The 19,338-nt window shown below is 42.0% G+C and overlaps 1 protein-coding gene across 1 annotated transcript in view; it reads left to right on the top strand.

Moving 5' to 3' along the window:
• Nucleotides 1-19,338, top strand: part of LOC138267267 (macrophage mannose receptor 1-like) — a 186,603-nt gene that overhangs the window by 14,857 nt on the left and 152,408 nt on the right. The gene's annotated exons all lie outside the window — the stretch shown is intronic.

The following is a 19,338-nucleotide window of genomic DNA, read 5'->3' as shown; positions in this document are numbered from 1 at the left end:
GGGAAGAGAGAGGGAGAAAGAGCGAGACAAAGAGAGATAGACAAAGAGAGCTGCAGAGAGAGAGAGAGAGAGGGAGAAAGAGGAGGGAGAGGAGAGACGGAGAGATAGAGAGGGAGGGAGGGGGGAGAGAGAGAGAGATTGAGGGAGGGAGGGAGGGGGAGGAGGGGCGAGAGAGGGGGGGGAGGGGAGCGGAGAAGAGGGAGGGGAGGGCGGAGTGTGAGGGAGGGGAAGATAGAGGGAGAGAGAGCAAGACATAGAGAGAGAAAGAGGGAACTGCAGAGAGAGATATACATAGAGAGAGAGAGCTGCAGAGAAAGAGAGAGGCCTACAGAGAGAGAGAGAGAGTTGGAGAGAGAGAGAGAGAGAGACAGTGAGAGAGAGAGAGTCCGAGGCCAAGATTTACTACAATTTGCACATCACAAATACCTGCAGAGTTCCCCAAAGGATAAAAAACTGCTGCGCTGTATGTGCCGAGAACGTGGCGTTGCCGGACAATACACCGCAGAGCTATAGAGTGCACGACGGGATAGTTGCTGATGGGCTTTCATCCACCTATATTAGCATAATGAGATCAAACAGCCCTCTCTCCTGGGTGATCCAAAGCAACTGCAGACTGACTCATCCATTGTGTGGCGCACGCACACTCACACGTGTAATGAGTATATGAGTATGAGTGTATCCTCCGCTCTCCTTAGCGCCGGCGCTGATTTTAGCTGCTGTGCCCCACGCACACACATATGTGCCGTAGTACAAAATGCTATGCGTAGACACACTCTAAAACTTGTCCTACTTTGTATGCGTGCTGTACAGTGCAGGACGCACATGATATCGGAAAAGAAATGAGAAATGAAACCATTTCTCCTTTTCAAACCTGCTTTCAAATGGCGTTAATTTTTGGTGCAAAACGCTGTCTATTATTGTTTGTAAATAAAAAGACATGGGTGGTTGCATGGGAACACCCATAAGCCACCCATGTAATGGGCTAAGTAATGCAAAGTAGTAGGGTACTTTCCAGCGCAAAACAAGTTTTGCTCTGAAAAGTAAATTAGTAAAAAAAACTTTTTGCGCTGGTTAGCACACTTCTTGATGCTAACCCAGCGCAAAATGTTTGTAAATCTTCCCAGTAATTCCTCCAAAACTTTAACAACTACAGACAAAACACCCCCAAACTAACCCAGAACTGGCAGCGTGTAGTCCTGCTCCACTCCCAGTCTATTGTTAATAGTCTATTTAGCACTGGGACAGGTTTCGATTGTTCTGCAGACAGTAGAGGGGATGGTCTGACCTCGCCGAAGCAGCTCCCCTATTGCTAGGTCCCTCTTATACACATATCTCCGGGACCCAACTTCCTTGACCCCGTAGCACTTTTTGTTAGCCAGTCACCTGCTGGTAGTGCAGACTCTCATTGGTCCAAGGGCCCATGGTTACTGCTGAATGGGTCACTTCTTGTGGGATATCCACCTTCTTCCTGGGTCTCTCATGTTGGTGGTTCAGAAGATGGGTAAGTTCCATGAAAACGTTTGAAAACTGGGACATTCCTTGTCACATTTTTCAGTCCCCTTATGGCCATTGTGAGAATGTTGATTTTTAATTAGGATGGATGATGATCACTGTTCTTGTTAGGTCCTGTAAACTTTTCAGTCATTTAAACCTGAACTCAACCCCGGGTAGATTTGGCAAGGAACACACAGGCTTAACTTGAGAAAATGTGAAAAGCATTTAGAAGTACCACACCAGTTAAAAAGTTGAAAAAACATCACAAGAAAACACTCTCTTCAATTTATAAAGATAGTGAATAACTTAATGAACAAAATAATGACAGAAATCCAATAAGCAGAATGAGAAATATGAATGAAAGCTCCACTGCTGGTCAACTGGTTGCAGTAGACTGGTACCTGGGCACAATTTGAGGCTGACCGTGATGGAATGCTGGTTGGATACACCAATCTGGTGTGTCCTGGTAAAAGATTTTACCTTCTCACTTATTCAGTGTGTGTAGTATTTTATCTTTTACCCAAACCCTCACTGCAGGACACTTCTAAAGTTCTCTAGGACCTTAGGGGAGGCATTTAGAGACTCACAGGGTGCCAGGCAAAGACCAACAGCAGGGTCAAGTCCAGGTCCAGTTGCCATTGGTCAGCTGGGCAGGTGCTGGAAATGCCTAGTGTAGATTGTTATATTCTTGCCACTTGAACAGGAGGTCAGCCTTATGAACCTTATAGTCCAATTCTTTATCCTGGGAACAAGATGGAGGAGGTCCAGTCCTACAGACCTCCTCTCAGGTTTCCTCAGATACAGGAGGTGTGCTGAAGTGAGTACCTAGAGGTACCACAGTTATGCCTGGCACTAGCTAGTCAGTGGGAATGGCTCCTGGAAATGCCCTAACCAATGGGGTAAACGTTCTTAGTGCCAACCTACCCACTTTAGACATGTTTAAGGTCTTCGGCCACACTAACCCTGTAATGTGAGGGCTGGGTGTGTTTATGGGGCAGTGTACTATGACAATTCTACTGTCCTCCAACATCCAACAGTAAAGCCCAGTGTGAGGCAGGTACTCTACCTACAACAAACATACAGACAGATGTCTCGTATGACAAAAGTGGAGTCCTTTAGCAACCAGATAGTGGTTACACAAGAATTGTTTTGGCATCCTGTTCCCTGCCTTCCAGGTGTTCCCCCAGTGTTGTATGTAAAACCCAGAGACAAATCTTTTGTAGGACAAAAGTAGAGTTCTTCAGCAAACAGACAGTAGGTACTCAAGAGTTGTCTTGGCATTCTGTTCCTGCCTTTCATGCTACATGTGGCTCATGGAGCTGTCAAGCAAGATCTGACACAGTGATGTCAAAAGGAATGCTCACAGCCCTCACCCTACATATTCCGGGAGATTCAGAGGAGTCTTCTCTGCCCATTCAGGTCAGCTAATTGTTTGTTCCTGGTAGGCAATTCACACCCTACATCTATTCAAATGCTAATCAGTGACTAGGGGAAGCTGGAGCACAAATGCAAATTAGCCCCCAGGAACTTCAGGAAGGGAAAAGGTTAATTTGTGAAAAAGTACCTTCTCCAAAAATGTATTAAAAAATCGACTTCACCATTGAATTGTATTTTCATTAACAATTAAAAATAGTTGAATAATTATATTTCTAGCTTGTCCCATATCCTTGATACAGTATTGATAATAAATATTGCATCCCATTGGTTTCCTATGAAACAGCAAGCCTTCCTACCATGAAAATAGATTTGAGGTGCTAGTCTCTCCAAGGACATGTTTTACTTTACATTTCTACATCTCCTACTTTTAGGTAGTATAAACCCTGCTCTGGGATTATATGGTCTAGATATGGATGACATTATTATTTGAAGGGACAATTGTGCCCTGTTAAAAGGGGTCATTTTTACAGGTCAAATTGCAGTTTTCAAACTGCAACAGTCAGACTACAATGGTAGGCCTGAAGCCATGTTTGCATTGTCATTATAGTGGATGGCACAATAGGTGCTGCAGTCTATTAGTGACATTTAACTTAAAGGACCTGGGTACAACTGGTACCACATTCTAAGGACCTACAAGTACGTTAGATATGTCAATTAGGAGCATAACAATTCAACCTGTTTTAAAGCATTAGAGCAAATGCACTGTGGTTTGCTTAGCAGAGTCCCAGTACACAGAGTCTAAAAACCAGCAATAAAATCCAACAAAATTTGGGAGGTGACCATACAAAAAATGGCATTTTCCTATAGCTGTTATCATAGTCCAATCAACACAGATTATTATCCAAGGAGCTTATTCATAGCAGAGACCAAATTGGTTCAGTGGGTGCCATACTAGGTCATTCATTTCCAGGTCAGAGTCCTTGACCCGGTGCTTCTGACTGGCTTATTCATTGGGCATTCTCCCACTTGTTGTCACAGTCTCTTCATCAGGCGGCCTCAGGATTTGTGGCAGATGATGTGGGATTATATCTGTTCCAACCTTACCCTTGCAGAGTGAAGTGGGGGAGCATCCCATCGTGGTGTGAGGTTTCAAACTGTACACCCTTGAGAAGTAAGTAGTCTAGTAGGCGTTCTGCTGGTCAGTTGGAGCTACTTAAATTACTTTTGTAACAGTTCCCATGAATCTTTCAGTCTCCCCGTTTGCTCTGGGCCATTGAGGTGTCACTTTTTGATGCTCAAAGTGAAAATGTTTTATGTAGTCTGCCACCTCTTGCTCTAAAACAGTATACTGTTGTCACTTCTAAGTTCACTGAAAACACAATGGGTTGTCATTATTTTCTCTTACTTAGAAATCACTTCTTTTGCTAAGGTGATGTTCATTCTTCTTCCACTGCCACTTAGCATAATACACATTCTTTTACAGTCTTCCCCACTAGGTCATCCAGATTGGGGAACTACACCTTGGTTCTAAGTACGTTCTTTATTTTTACTATTCCATGATGGCTCACATGAGACTGCTGCTGTGCCAGCAGTATCAACATCTGGGGGAATAACTAAGTGATTTCCTGTGAGCAGGCACCATTCAGGGGAAAGAACCAGTTTAGTATTGGCATTATACAGGGAAGTTAAGCCTTGTCTTGCTTTTGGAGTGCAGGCTGCAAGGATGTCCACCAGCTTCTACCACTCTCCGGATTGGATGGCTGGGGTGGCCAGTTGGAGGCAATCATCAGAAATGGTGGTCGTTACGATGTTCTCTAAAAACTGTGACCGAGACATATCTATCACCTTGCTTATGGATTCCTCTGTATCCAGTGCCCCTTCCTCTTTGTCACTGGTTGCGGAACTGTGATACCTCGAAAGGTAGTCACTCAGGTTGAGGAAGCTTGGTCAGTAGACTACTGAAAAGGAGTACTCTTTTAATTGCAGGATCAAGTTCTTGATTGAAGAAGGAGGCTTGGACGAGGATCCTTGAAACTGTGGAAGAAGGTTTTTGTGCTCCATGCACACGACAAATGACTGACCATATAAATGCAGATGGAAGTGTCTGCTGCCCTAATGGATGGCAATAGCCTCCAGTTCCTTTTGAAAATAAAGTTTTTCTGTGGCAGACAGTGCCTTGCTAGTGTGGGGTACAGGAGCCCATTCCCTGTGCTCTTGCTTTAGAGAGTGTACAGCACCTAGGTTGAGTCAAAGTATGGTTGAAGTATGAGAGACTCACTTTCACCTGCCAGTTGCCACTTGGCTGCTGAGCCAGGATCACAAGGCCCATAATCCCATTGGACTTAGAGGTAGGGAGAGGAAATACTACACAAGCCTTGACCCCGCAGCTCAGGACGCTCGTTCGGCTGCCACTTGCTACTTGCCGGCTAACAGAGCATTTTAGCTCTTTGCTAAAACTGATATTCTTTGGATCCCGATTGTACAGAAACCCATGACTAGATCTGATTTTGTTTTACTTGGCACCCAGCCAATAATGCTATTCAACCCTCCAACCATATGGTGCATACTGGTGGTCTTCGAGGGGTCCATAATGGAGTATTTGACTTAACTTCCGTCCATACGCAGAGCAGTTCTGCTGTTGCTACCTCTAGCTTGCCATAGTTTTATCAGATCCAATGCTGGCCATCAGCTTGTTTTCACAGCAATTATGCTGTTTTTCCAGTTAGTAGGGGAGCAGTCAGTGATGTAAAATCATTATCTGTACCTTATTGTTTTAATCTACCTCCTGCAGCTACACTCTATGTTTTTGTTCTAGTCAAGGTTCCTCCCTTGAGAGAAAATCCAATTGACCATTTCACACAGTTTATAAATAAGGTAGTCCATTTTATTGACAAGCGCCGGTTAGAAGAGCACCTTGGGTTTGCAGTCATCCCAAAACCCTAGAAGGGGACTGCATTGTGGTAAACATTAACAATACTGGCCTTTTGTTATTCGAACTGTTAGCCATACAGTGGGCTTTTTCTGGCATTCTGGCCCTCCTCCTAGCCTATTTTTACAAACTGCACATATTTAGTGGCCTTGGAAAGTGTGCAGTGGATATGATCCTTGCAGCTAGTATTATATCTAAAGGGTCAACCTATGAAGTATCCAACAGATTCACACCTTTAAGTGCCCGGGCAGTAATCAGAGTGTTGTCACGCCAAATGCAGTCACTGCTAACACATTCATTTCACTGTGTTGGGATGTAGTTGAAATTGTGGGCAAATAGTTGATGAGAGTGGCTGTCTTTTGTTCAAGAAATTCAGTGCACTTTGTTATCAAGAAACCCGGGATCTTGACAATAGTTTCTTCTTTAATGGTTATAGTTCTTTCCACACTCCCTGCCACTTCCTCTAAATCCCAGAGGACCAGAGGTGGCCTTCTTGTTTTTTTTTAATGTATTAATTTTAAAAACAAAATAACATTGCAATTAATTAACCAGTGCCACCCCCCGCCCACACCTAAACAAGGAGAGATATGTGAGTCACACCATGCGCAAATAAATATAAATCGAAATATAACATTGGATCACTTAAAACAACATAATTGGTACTATTGAATCAAATTACAGCAGATCAGTATCACAGACATATCGAAAGAGTATTAATCAACTGTTCTTCTTTTTACTGCTTTGAATTTTGACTGCAAAGTTGACATGATTAATATTGGCTCAAAGAAACTGGCTGCAATTTTACTAATATTTGCCAATTCAGGAGGATTACCAATTGTTAACCTCTATATTGCTAATTGCAAGCAGCTTTACCTAGATCATGTAAGTTTTCCAGGGGCGGCTCTTTCGCTATGGCAAAGGAGCATCGCCCCACTGGCTGCACCAAAGGCAGAAAAATAAAACAATAGTTTACAATTGTTTTATTTTTCTTCTTCTGGCACAGTCAGGAGTGCAGGGAGGGTCAGGGCTGGGCCACAGGAGGTGGGAGGAGGGTAGAGTACACCTAAGTGAGCATGTGTGTTTGGCCGGCCATCTATGGTTTCTCCAGCCCGGCTGTGCTTAACAGCCGGGCTGGAGAAAAAGGCACAGACCCCATGGCTGTGTCTGAGCAGTCAGTGCCGCTCAGAATAATCCTGGCGCTGCTTTCATGCAAGGTTTTGCATGAAAGCGGCGTCAGGATTGCTGGGGAGCCTGTGCTAGTGTCCTAGTGAATGTTGGGACACCTGAAGAAGAGGAGCGCGAGGCAGCAGGAGGTGGCAGGGTCGGAGGCAAGGTAAGTGCTTTAAAAAAATATATTTTTACCTCATCTCCGTCCCCACCCCTCCCCTTGAGTTATGGGGCAGCCACCCGCTCATGTTTTCGTAGAGATCTTTTGGAGAGATTTCTGTTTTCTGATACTGTAAGCACTCCAGGTATATCGGTGGGTGATTTTAATCTGCACCTTTGTACCAGGTGTTGCTTCCTAGAGCGTTTCACATTTGGGACTATTTTATCCATTATTTTGAAACTTATCCACACTCAACTGGGGAAATAGATTAATTCTATTAGTTATGATGTCTTGAGGTTATGTCGACTGCGGACCCCCCCCACCCTTTTAATGGTAGAGACTGCTCTGTAGTATTGTTCTCTAGAATTGTGTATTTTCCTTCTTTATGCTATGTAAAATTGTTATGTTATAGTTGGTATGCTCCTCTCTCCCCTTTCCTGTGGGACATTGTAGTGTGCCATGTGGACAGTCTAGAATGGGAAGGGAGAGAAAGGAGAAAAAGACGATGAGGAGGCTGGATGCTGAAAGTGGTTGGAGTTTCTTTGTTGGAAATATCATCTAAATAAATACAACTGATTATCTCGAGGATTACCTGCGTTTGTTCCCTTTTATATGCTCTGAAAGGCAAACTACAACTTGGCGATGATCCGGCTGAACTCACGCAACATTTACTTTGAAAAGAAACGTCAACACTCATAATTGCGGGAAAATAACTTCATAGGTACTGTGGATTTATTTTAATGATTATATCTCCACTTCTTCAAAAAATATTTTTGCCCTCTTCACCGGCCTTATAAGATTTTTATTTCCATCGCAACGTTGAATGTCTGAGTGCACGTCACAAGCACTCAAATATAAACACTCCGCACGCTGAGCGGAATACAAGATTTCTTGCGGTGTATTGTCATTGCATCGCTCTCGTGTTGCCATTGCAATGTTCTTTGGGCCTTCCTGCTCATCATTATCTCCAATAAACTGCATTTTGGAACCTTCATGCCGCCGTAATAAAATACACTGACTTTAACATTTCAAGTGTATTAAATACGCATGTTCCACTACGCGCCTCAGCACATTGCTGGATGCTCTAATCGAGATCAGTAATTCTTTGTGGAATTCCTTGACTTTAACACTTACGGAGTGTTATCTACGCATGTTTTTATGTGTGCTTCAATTATTTATGTTATGTGAACATTAAAAAGAAGAATTATTCAGCTCTACTCATCGGAACGTTTTAGAAGAAAAGAGGATTTCATCTTTTCATCATCTCATCATTACATTGTATTTTATCAGAAACATGACTTTTACTCCATTTCATGTGATTTCTTTGGTTCACATCTAATTGTTATTCATTTTTTGTCTATAATTTTATTTTAAGTTATTATTTTACTAACTGTCATTTTCTTCAGGTATTGCTCTACATTTGCTACCACATATAAAATGCAAAACATTACTCCACCCCCATTCTTTCTATCTGTTGATAGTGATCCACCCATTCCATGGCCTAAATGGAAAAACGTTTTCTTAACGTATATACGCATTTGTGGCAGCAACCTGTCCTCTGAAAGAAAAACATCTGTTTTACAACATTGTCTTGGGGCTGAAGGACAGGAAGTTTTATAAACATTACATCTATTAGTTCCTCGGATGGTGTGTAAGGTGATTTGAATGAATTTGAAATTACTTTACTCAAATTAGATAAGCATTATTTGCCTAAAATCTCCATTATACTCCAAAGATATTATTTTGGTAAGCGTAAACAAAATGAAGATGAATCAATTGAAGATTTTGTAACAGCGTTACGTAAACTAGCTTTGTTGTGCAATTTTGGTGAGACTGTAGATGAGCGGATTTGTGATCAATTCATGCTATAGTTACAAAGTCAGAGAAGTATGTTGGTCTAAAAGTGATCCCACGTTAGATGAGGTATTAATGATGGCTAAACAAGTGGAGCACTCAATGACATGAATTGAACAAACTGAAAGATAATTCAATAAATGTGCAGACACTTGATGTAAAATCAAAAAATAAGAGTCAGTTGACCACTAAACCAAAATTGTTGTGTTTTAGATGTGGATCTTTCTCTCATCTGGCCAATAACAAAGATTGTCCTGCTCTGAATATTATCTGTAACAGAAGTGGGAAGAAAGGACATTTTGCTAAATGCTGTAAGTCATCTGTGATATCTAAAACAAAAATCAATTAAATTGAGTGTGAGGGAGAGCATGATTTCATTCTTTAAGTTGTGAATGATGTCAACTGTGTGTCCAGCGTTCATAGTGAGTACCCATCTGACTTTGTGGAAGTAAATAATGTTAACGTTTCGATGATGATGGACTCAGGAGCAAAATTGTTGCTGGTTTCTGAGTCTGATTATCTTAAACATTTTCAAGGAAATGTAGTACTTCACGATCCTGACGTTACTCCTTACAGCTATGGTGGGAAACTAATTGAATTGAAGGGGTATTTTTATGCTACCATTGTATTTTGGGGAAACAAGATGTTAGGAAAAGTATATGTACCTGTAGTTGGTGATACTATTTTGAGTTGGCCTCATCAAAAATTGTTGGGAATTATTTTGAATCCTAATTTGGTACCACAAGTGCAGGTTAAAAAAAATAACAACATTGGTGGTAATATGATGAATGAATTTTTTAACTCTAAAGTAGGATGCATTAAGGGTTATAAGCATCATATTTGTTTGAAAGAGGGGGTGCAACCAATTGCTTGCAAAGTCAGAAGTATTCCTTTTAGTTTACAAGAGAAAGTTAAATTGGAGCTCAAAAGATTACAATCGGAAGGCATCATAGAAGAGGTAGAAGCAGACCATTAGATTGCTCTGATTGCGGTAGCTATGAAAAGTTCTGGTGACATTAGACTTTGTGTTGATCTCAGGCGGCTTAATAAAGCGGTAATTGAGGTTAAATTCCTGCTACCCAATATTACTGAAATGGTCAGCTCCTTGGGCAATGCAAATTATTTTACTACATTGGATCTGAGTTCCACATATCATCAAGTACAGTTATGTGATGAATCTAAACTGTTGACTTCTTTTGTAACTCCATTTGGTGTTTACAAATTTAACAGGATGCCGTTTGGTCTTTGTTCTGCCGCTTCAGTTTTTCAAAGGCTAATGAATGAGATGCTTGGAGAAATTGAGGAGGTCAAGTTTTTTCAGGATGATGTGCTTATTTTCACAGATTCGTTAGAAAGTCAAGTTCTAAAAGTTAGAGAAGTGCTGAAAATTTTTCAGTTGAAAGGCATTACTCGAAAGGGGGAAAAGTGCTAATTTACAAGGTCAGAAATAGCCTATTTGGGCCACATTGTATCAGCTGAGGGTGTGAAACCTAAGGATGACTTAGTAAAATCCATAGTTTACCTTACCAATTCTGAGAAAAGAGAGGAGGTTCAAGCCTTTTTAGGGATGGCAGAGTTTTATGCGAGGTATGTGCAAAACTTTGCTAAGAGGTTTTCTTCGATCAGGGAGTTACTGAAAAAAGGAGTGGAATTCCATTGGTCGAAAGAGTGTCAGGAGGAGTTTTGATGACATAAAACATGCCTTATTCTCAGGACAATCTCTCAAGAGTTTCCAGCCAGGACTGCCTTGTTTATCAGATAATGGGGAAGAGATCACCTTTGCCTTTGCTTCAAGGACACTTAGAGGAGCAGAAATCAGGTATTCTACTACTGAAAAAGAAAGCATTAGCTGTTTATTGAGCATCAAGAAGTTCAAACAGTTTCTGTGGGGTTTACGCTTTGTAGTGCAGTCTGATCATAAACCGTTGCAAGAAGTTTTTGAGAAAAATGGTTTGGATTGTATTTCATCACGAATATGTAAGTGGATAGTAGGATTACAAGATTTTCGATTTGTGGTGAAATATATTCCCAGGTGTGAAAATAAAACTGCAGATTGTTTATCTAGGATGCGGAGTGAATGTGGGGATGTTGGAGATGAAGAGACATCATGGTGGATGGAAGACGAGATCAAAGTTTGTGGTATCACCGATGGATGCATTTCTGTAAAAGAATGGGTTGAGGAATTAAAGAATGATGGGGTATTGATGAAAATTTGGGATATGGTTGTATCTGGTGACATGACAATGGATCAGGATAGGAGTATGTTATTATTTAAGAAGATTTGGAATGAGCTTTCAGTCGAGAATGGTTTAATATTGAGGGGAAGTCGGTTAATTCCTCCCACTAATCTACAAGAACGTCTAATTTGTCTAGCACATTCAGGTCACCAGGGTATATGTAAAACTTAATTAAGATTAAGAAGCACATATTGGTGGCCTGGTATGGATTTAGCTGTGGAACAAAAAGTCACATACTGTGTAGAATGTAGAGTGGCTGACAAGACTTTGAAGACAAGGACCCATCCTATGGTCATAAGGAAGATTCCAAAAGAAGTATGGGAAGAAGTATCTTTGGACATCATGGGTCCCTTAAATTGTGGATCTGCTTTGAAGTATGTAGTAGTTTTGATGGATTCTTTGTCTCGTTGGCCGGAAGTTTTGGTAACCTCTGATGTGACATCCATGACAATTGTGAGTTTCTTAACTGAAGTGTTTGCGAGGGAAGGGAACCCAAAGATTATATTGACAGACAATGGAGTTCAGCTCACATCAAAGTTAATGAGTAATTTACTTGAATCAATAGGTATTGTACATACAAAATGTGCTTTATATCATCCTGAAACCAGTGGGATGGTTGAACGGTTTAACAGGACTCTAAAAGAAACTGTTCAATTGGCTAAACAGATGAGTGTCAGTTGGATAGAACTGGTTAAATTGAAAAGTGGAAGAATACAGATATTCCCATCACACTAGCAACGGTCAACCACCTTTTGTTCTATTTAGAAAATGGGTACCGCACACAAAAGTAAGCCCACCATGGATTAAATTGTATGTTATCATATGATTGTGAGGAATGAAAAAAAATTGCTTTGAGAAAAGAAAAACATGTTAAAAAAAAGAGAAAGCATACATATGACATTCGTAAATCAGCCATGAGAGTTGAAGTGAAGGTGGGGGATTTGGTTAAAATAAAATTACCAGGAAAGACAACTAATGAACATTCTCACTTTAGTAAAATATTCAAGGTGATTAAAGTATTTAAAGGGGCTGTCAAAGTGGATGATGTTCGTATTTGGGATATGAACAGAATTGTCAAACTAAATTGAGATTCTTCATCTTAGTTATTATTGTTTTTTAAGCATATTTTTCTTCTGTTTTAAAGGGGGGGGTAGTGTAGTATTGTTCTCTATAATTGTGTATGTTTCTTTCTTTAAGCTATGTAAAGTTGTTATGTTATAGTTGGTATGCTCCTCTCTCCCCTTTCCTGTGGGATATTGTACTGTGCCATGTAGACATTCTAGAATGGGAAGGAAGAGAAAGGAGAAGACGACGATGGGGTGGCTGGATGCTAAAAGTGGTTAGAGTTTCTTTGTTGGAAATATAATCTAAATAAATAGAAATGATTATCTCAAGGATTGCCTATGTTTGTTCTCTTTTATATGCTGTGTAATGCATACTACATGCTCCACAGTGATTGATTTCCTTGTTGTCTCACCTACGTTGATGCTTTTACTCAATAATTTTGAGGTATTATGTGACACCCTGAGCTACTATAACCCATTATCTGCTTCCATTGCCTGGCACCCTAAAAATAAATTATCCAATTTTGTCCTGCAAGCTATGTTGTGGCCATTCAAGCCGAGAATCGTAGGCTTAGAAGGGCCAAGGTCTTGCCTGATGTTTTCCATCTTGAACTATTTACTGTCTGTTGTATGTGTTTTGATATTTGTTTGGAGATAGCTTCCCCCAATGAGTTAATTGTTAACTCTTTTATGTCTATCTGTGATAAAGTTAAGCAACTCCTCTGGCCAGATCACTGACACAATATCTTGGTAAACAACATTGCAGACAAACATTTAGTGTCAAAATTATTGTTTGCTACAGTATCGTGCTCCTATAATTATAATGGTAAGTACAAAATATTTGGAAAAAAAGTTTGTTAACAATAATATTGTCCAAAAATATCGATTTTGTAATATAAGTAGAGTTTAAAGTGGTAAATGTTAAATATTTTAAAATATATGCCACTAATATTTAAAATATCTGTTAGTGTATATAAATATTTACTCACATAAACACACTCTTGTATATATGTTTGAAGTTTTATAAAAATATGTAGTGCAAAATAATTAATAAAAATATTTTACATTATATTATTGTTTGTATTATACACTTATTACTATGAAATTATAGGTCATTGTTGGGAATTTAGGCCAGCGTAGTCCATTTGCTCCACAATTTTCACTTAAATTTGTCTGCCTCAGTCAGGTATGGGGATAACGGGAAATTCACAGAGCACTTAAATTGAAACCGTGGTGTGTGCCAAAGTTGCATCTTACCGCTCTTTTCCTGTTTACATTATATATTAATCATCCTAAACGGGCCTTGCTTCATGGGAAAGAGGGATCTGCCCCTGCTTGGCATGCAGCCTTTATGAACATTGCGTTAAGCAGATGATGTTGTCTTTTTGTCTAGGAAAGCGTTAAGTGTACAGCACTTACTTGATTCATTTGTGAGTTTTATAGACAGTCTAGATTCTACCACTAATTTTAACACATCTCATGTCATGGTGGTTGGCCCTCAGTGAGCTAAAACCAGAGACTTTTTTGTAAAAGGCCATCCCATTCGCCGTGTAGCAACTTTTCCTTATTTAGGCATGTTTGATTCTGCCACTTTTCGGTCCTCCTTGATAATCTCTAGAAGCTAGAAAACACATCTTTGCTACGAGCATAACATCAGTTTTCGACTTTGCAGTCAGATTGGGTCCCGAACCCTTAGAGGTAATGTTAACCTTCTACAAGCTTAAGGGTCTCATTACAAAGCTGGCGGTCTTAACGAAGCTGGCAATCTTAAGACTGCCAGCCTCTTGGTGGGGGTCAGGACCGCCGCTGCTGTTGCGGTCCGACTGTCACATTAAAACCCTGGTGGTCAGACCGTCAGGGTTCCACTGTCTCCTCCGGGATCGGTGATCCCGACAGGTTGACAGTGGGTGATGGTCGCAATCCGCAAGGGCAGCTGCGGTTTACGACCTTGTTCTCCGCCAGCCTTTCCATGGTGGTTTTACCACCATGAAAAGGTTGGCGAAGAATAGGTGCAGGGCCCACTGGGGGGTCCCTGCACTGCCAATGCACTTGGCATGGGCAGTGCAGGGGTACCTTACCCTACACATTCGAAATGTTCACTTTCTGATATGCCGACAGTGAACATTGCAAGGGTGCTGGGGCACCCTGCATGCAACTGCACTGCCGCCAGCTAGATTTTGAGCCAGAGACAATACTGCCACCTGTCTGCCAGGCTGACATGCGGAAATCTCAGTTATCGCCCATCAGCCTAGTGGGAAACACCTAATAGGTCCAGCAGGGTGGTCGCCGCTACAGCGGCAGCCACCCTGTCAGGAGTTTGGTCTGGATGAGAATTAAAACAGAGTGTAATGGCCAAATCATAAAAGATTGCATGTTCCCTGACTATGCACATAAAATTCCGTGGTTGAATTATGTCTATACTTTACCAAGTTGCTGCGGTGTCCTGACATTTTTCAGTGGCCAGAGATGCTGTATAGGTCATCTGTAAGAGCTTTTGTTTGCTTTAAATCCTCCCTATTTAAAGAAATATAAATATTGCGGGATGCGCCTAACTGACACCGTGTTTTATTCGCTCTTTTTAAGTTGAACATGATTCATTTTTTATTCACCACTCGTAAGGGGAGAGCGATTGGTATTAACCCCAGTGTTTTAAATGGACAGGTACTGTCCGGTACTGACTACCTCCACTTCTTCAATTTGTAAGGGAGAGTACCTGCACTTCTCAGCGCTGTGGCAATACATATAATAGGAAAGTACCAGCACTTCTTGGAAGCACTTCTGTGTATCCATTTAAAGTACTAATTAACCCTGTACCATATAAATGTGATCATGACTCCATTCAGGATACTTTACCATGTTCTGCTCTTTTTTATAAAACTTTGCGTAAGTTTTGTATTTTTCCCCAGTTGGCTGATAAGCATTTTAACCAGGTAAGGCCTGCATTGATGTGTCTACACTTATCATCTGATGTGCTTATTTGTTTTTGTGTTGCTTGTTTTTTTACCTGTGGCTGTTAGATCCAGGAAGCAACTGGGAAGTGACTGATGTATTAGTTTTTATTGCTGTTGTTTAGTTACCTTGTTTGAGACCTAGTACAGGATGAATTTATTGATTGATAGCATCGTAACAACTGGCAACGCATCCCTGGTGTGCTGATAAGCTCTCTGCTTTTCTTTTCCCCATGCCCATGGCCTAGAGGTCTTTGTGAGTTCTCCTATGAGGCCAGTTAAAGCCGTCAGGTTTTTTATGAATCACCCACAATTTGTTACTATGTCCTGGAAACGTCTTATCCCAGTTGTAGATGTGGGGAGCAGGATTGACTTGATGCTGGGACTGGTGGTATGCCGCTTGAGAAAAACTTGTTCCCAAAAAACACTGATGTCCTGCTTTTGGAATTCACAATTAGCAGGATTTAGTATGAGACCACTGTTATATAGGCGATGTAGACCATTTCTGAGGTACAGGGATGATCTTCTAGCACCCGGGCGAACACCAGTGTGTCATCACTGATGTTGTTGACCCTAGTCAGTCCAGAGAGGACTCCATAGATGGTGTTTGCAAACACCTCTGCTGCACTGAAAACCCAAAATGTAGGAGCCTGATTTAGATCTTGGCGGTGTTACTGCCAATCTGCTGTGGCGGCAAACCTGAAAAGACAGTCAACAGAATTCTGCCCGCTATATTTAGATGTATTGCGGCTGAGCTGCAGACTGCCACAACTGAGTGCTCTTCCTAGCCGTCAAGCTGACAGATTCCCACCAAGCCTATTTAGATGTTACAGCCCTGCAGGCGGTGTACTGGCGGCGGATTTCTGACGGAGGGAGACCGTTGCTCGATCCAATGGACATCTGACAATGGCAATGGCCTTGGAATAGAGGCAAGTCACACATACACACTGTACTTTAGCCATATATATCCCCTGGAACTACACAACTCATACACACTAAAATCCATTGTCATTCCACCACAACACAAAACGGACATGTCGGAAACACATTGCCATACATCTATGACACAACACACACACATTATGCATATTGCAACCACACACAACACAACAATCTACACATCTACACACTCATCTACACAAACGCACTCACACACAAGCACAACTACACACATCACGACAACCACACAACAATCATGTGAATGTGACACAGAGCAATATAACGCAACCAAACATACACAACATCAAACCCACAGACAACTACATCACTCACTCTAGTTTCCTCTGCCTCAAACACCCAATCATATTACACACACACACACACATACATACTGACTCACATACACAACTCGAAGCACAGCATCACAGGTACACGTCCCATCTCAATGTGTACACATGGACATAGTTGACGGGTGTAAAAATGCCATCATAGTGGTGCCAGCCTTCATTAGACAATGAATACTGACATCACAATGACAGTTGCATATGTGTATGTTATGTGTCATGTACGAGTGTGTCCGCATCCATGTCCCACACAAATGTGTCCCCGACATATGCTTGTCACAGAAATTAAAATAATTACCGACATATGTATATGCCTGCAGTGGTCTTGCACACATTTGTAGTGCCTACTCAACGTATGCAGCCAATGCAGGTTCCCTACCTTGAGGCCCAGCGATGGGGGGGGGTTGTGTTTTCTCCACGGTCTAGTGGCAGCAGCGATGGAAAGTGTTGTCCAGTTGTGTCCAGTCAAAAACTGAAACAAATATGCGGGAAAAGTTGAGTTTTGGGCACGTCACCCATCCGCCCACTCCGCAACTCAGACATGGATGTCGGACCGCCACAGTTGGCTTGACGGTAAGGCACATCCAAATCTGCTCAGCAGTAAAGGTGGCTGGAGACCCGCCGTCAGTCTCTATTCTCAATGCTGCTGTCAAAAACCTTGTTGTAGTTGGTGGGACTCGGGTAGGCTTTCGCTTATGGTCCCACCAACATCTAAATCGGGCTGGTGGATCGCCAAAGTGGCGGATGGGAAATCAGACGGTTTTTTGACAGCAGGACCGTTACCACCAACATCTAAATCAGGCCCTTAGTCTTTTGTATGTCTTCAGACCTAGGTGTGTGGAAAACATTGTGATATTTGCAAGTGGGGCCAGGCAAAATCTGCTGGTACCCCAACTTGCACAGATGCATTTTAGAAAACCAACACTCCCAATTGATTTCCCTCACAAGTTCATTCAGGTTGGTGTGATAAGCAGTTACCTCTTGATTACCTCATTTGGAAGCGCATGTCCACACGTATTGGCACTTCTCTGGGCTGCTTGGGTTTTCTGGTCACAGTGATAGGGGGCACACATGAAGTGCGCCCCTCAACTTGCTTTATGATGTCTGCCTCTTCTAACTTCTTACATTCGTCTTTTACCTTTGGATGACCGGTAAAGCCATCCTGTAGTGACGGAGAGCCACTGTAGTCACACCACCTTCCCCTTCTGGTAGCCAATGCCATGGAACAATTTGTCATACTCTTGAAGAGGATCCTCTTGCTCTGCAATGTGTACGTTGTAGACAAACTGGAATACCTGCAAGTTTTCTACAGTCTTTGGAGCTTAGCTTTGGAGCATGCCCGCCCCATTATCTGTAATGTAGGCCTTTGTCTTGATAGTGAGTCTGTCATGGGTGAGTTCTTCCTTTCAGTGGCAGTGGGCTTTGATGACCCTAGGCTCAGATTTTTACTTTCATCCATTTTAATTTTGACCGAGTTGTCAGTGATGAGAAGGTAGCTTTGGTCTTCACGTTGATCGATGCACGAATGTCAAAGAAACCTTGATTTGGCTGAACTCTATCAGGATTTTGCACTGGGGTTCTGTACATTTTGGGTGGTGTATGGCACTTATAATGTGTACTGGTTCTTCTGTTTCCTTGTCCTCATTATTCATGTAATTCACTGAAATGTCTTCAAGTGATGAAGCGATGCAATTGACACTGTACTTCCTGCACATTAGGGATGGTCTAGGCAATCTGCATCCTTTCACGAAATGATTAATCTTACTGCAGGCAGCACGCTTCTTGCCATGGCCTGGGCACGCTGTGTTGTGGGGGAAGTTATGAGTCTGGGGCAGTTTGGGTGCTACTTTGGGTTGCAAGGGTGTTTTCGAAAGGATATTTATGGGAGTCAGCTTGACAGGCTTGGTGAGCCGGGCTCTTGAGAGTTCAAGGGAGTGTCAGAACGCATGGTAATGACTTACATGGTTTTTGCAGAATCTGCACCATTAGCTTTGCTAATGCGCAACTCTGAATGAACTGGGCTCTGATTTCTTCAGTTTCAATCTCTAGGGTGAAGGTACCGTCCAATTTTTTCAGACAAGAATCAAATCTATGTACTGACACTTCAGGGTTCATAATCAGGATTTGCTGTGGGTGCAAAATGTTCCTTCAGGGAGTTCACAGGGGTTGAGTAAGTGCGTGACAGGTCAGCTTTTATAAAATGACAGGCCAACTTGGAAATATCTTCCTCTGCCCGGTATAGAAGTAGGTATCTCGTCCCCGTCTCTGAAACACCATGGTTGTGAAGTACATCTCCAGCCTGTCCCCCTGTAATTTCCACTTTGGGGAGCATGTGACGAAGGAGACCCAATGATGACAAAATGATGATGGATAACATCTTGGGAGTTTACTCATAGGATATGGAGCAGGGAACACCAGTAAAATCACGTCACTTTACTCTTCGGATGCTTTCAGTGGTGGCTACTGGGAGCATCGCACCATTGGTGGCTGTGGGTAGGTTTGCTTAGTTGCATATACTCCCTCGGCAAGTGGCGTCAGTGGGATGTTTGCTTAACTCATGGTGCTGCCCTTGTTGTGGATGACCTTGATCCCTGATTTCCCAGGCCTGTGACCTAGAGCTGCGTTTGCAAGCCAGCTGATGATATACTGTGTTCTGTCCATGCCTCTGCTTTGGTGGAGCACCTGGGCATCTCAGCGCCAGTAGTCAAGTGTAGGAGCTGCACTCCATGCATCCAAACAGCCACATATCTCGGGTAACCAAGCATCAAAACTGACTCAACCAATGTACAGGGCATGCATACAAGTAAACATTACAAAAAGCAACT

The sequence above is a fragment of the Pleurodeles waltl genome, chromosome 12, assembly GCF_031143425.1.
Source record: "Pleurodeles waltl isolate 20211129_DDA chromosome 12, aPleWal1.hap1.20221129, whole genome shotgun sequence".
NCBI lineage: Eukaryota > Metazoa > Chordata > Amphibia > Caudata > Salamandridae > Pleurodeles > Pleurodeles waltl.
Note: the sequence above shows the minus strand (reverse complement) of the source record. Positions and strands in the feature narration are given on the sequence as shown.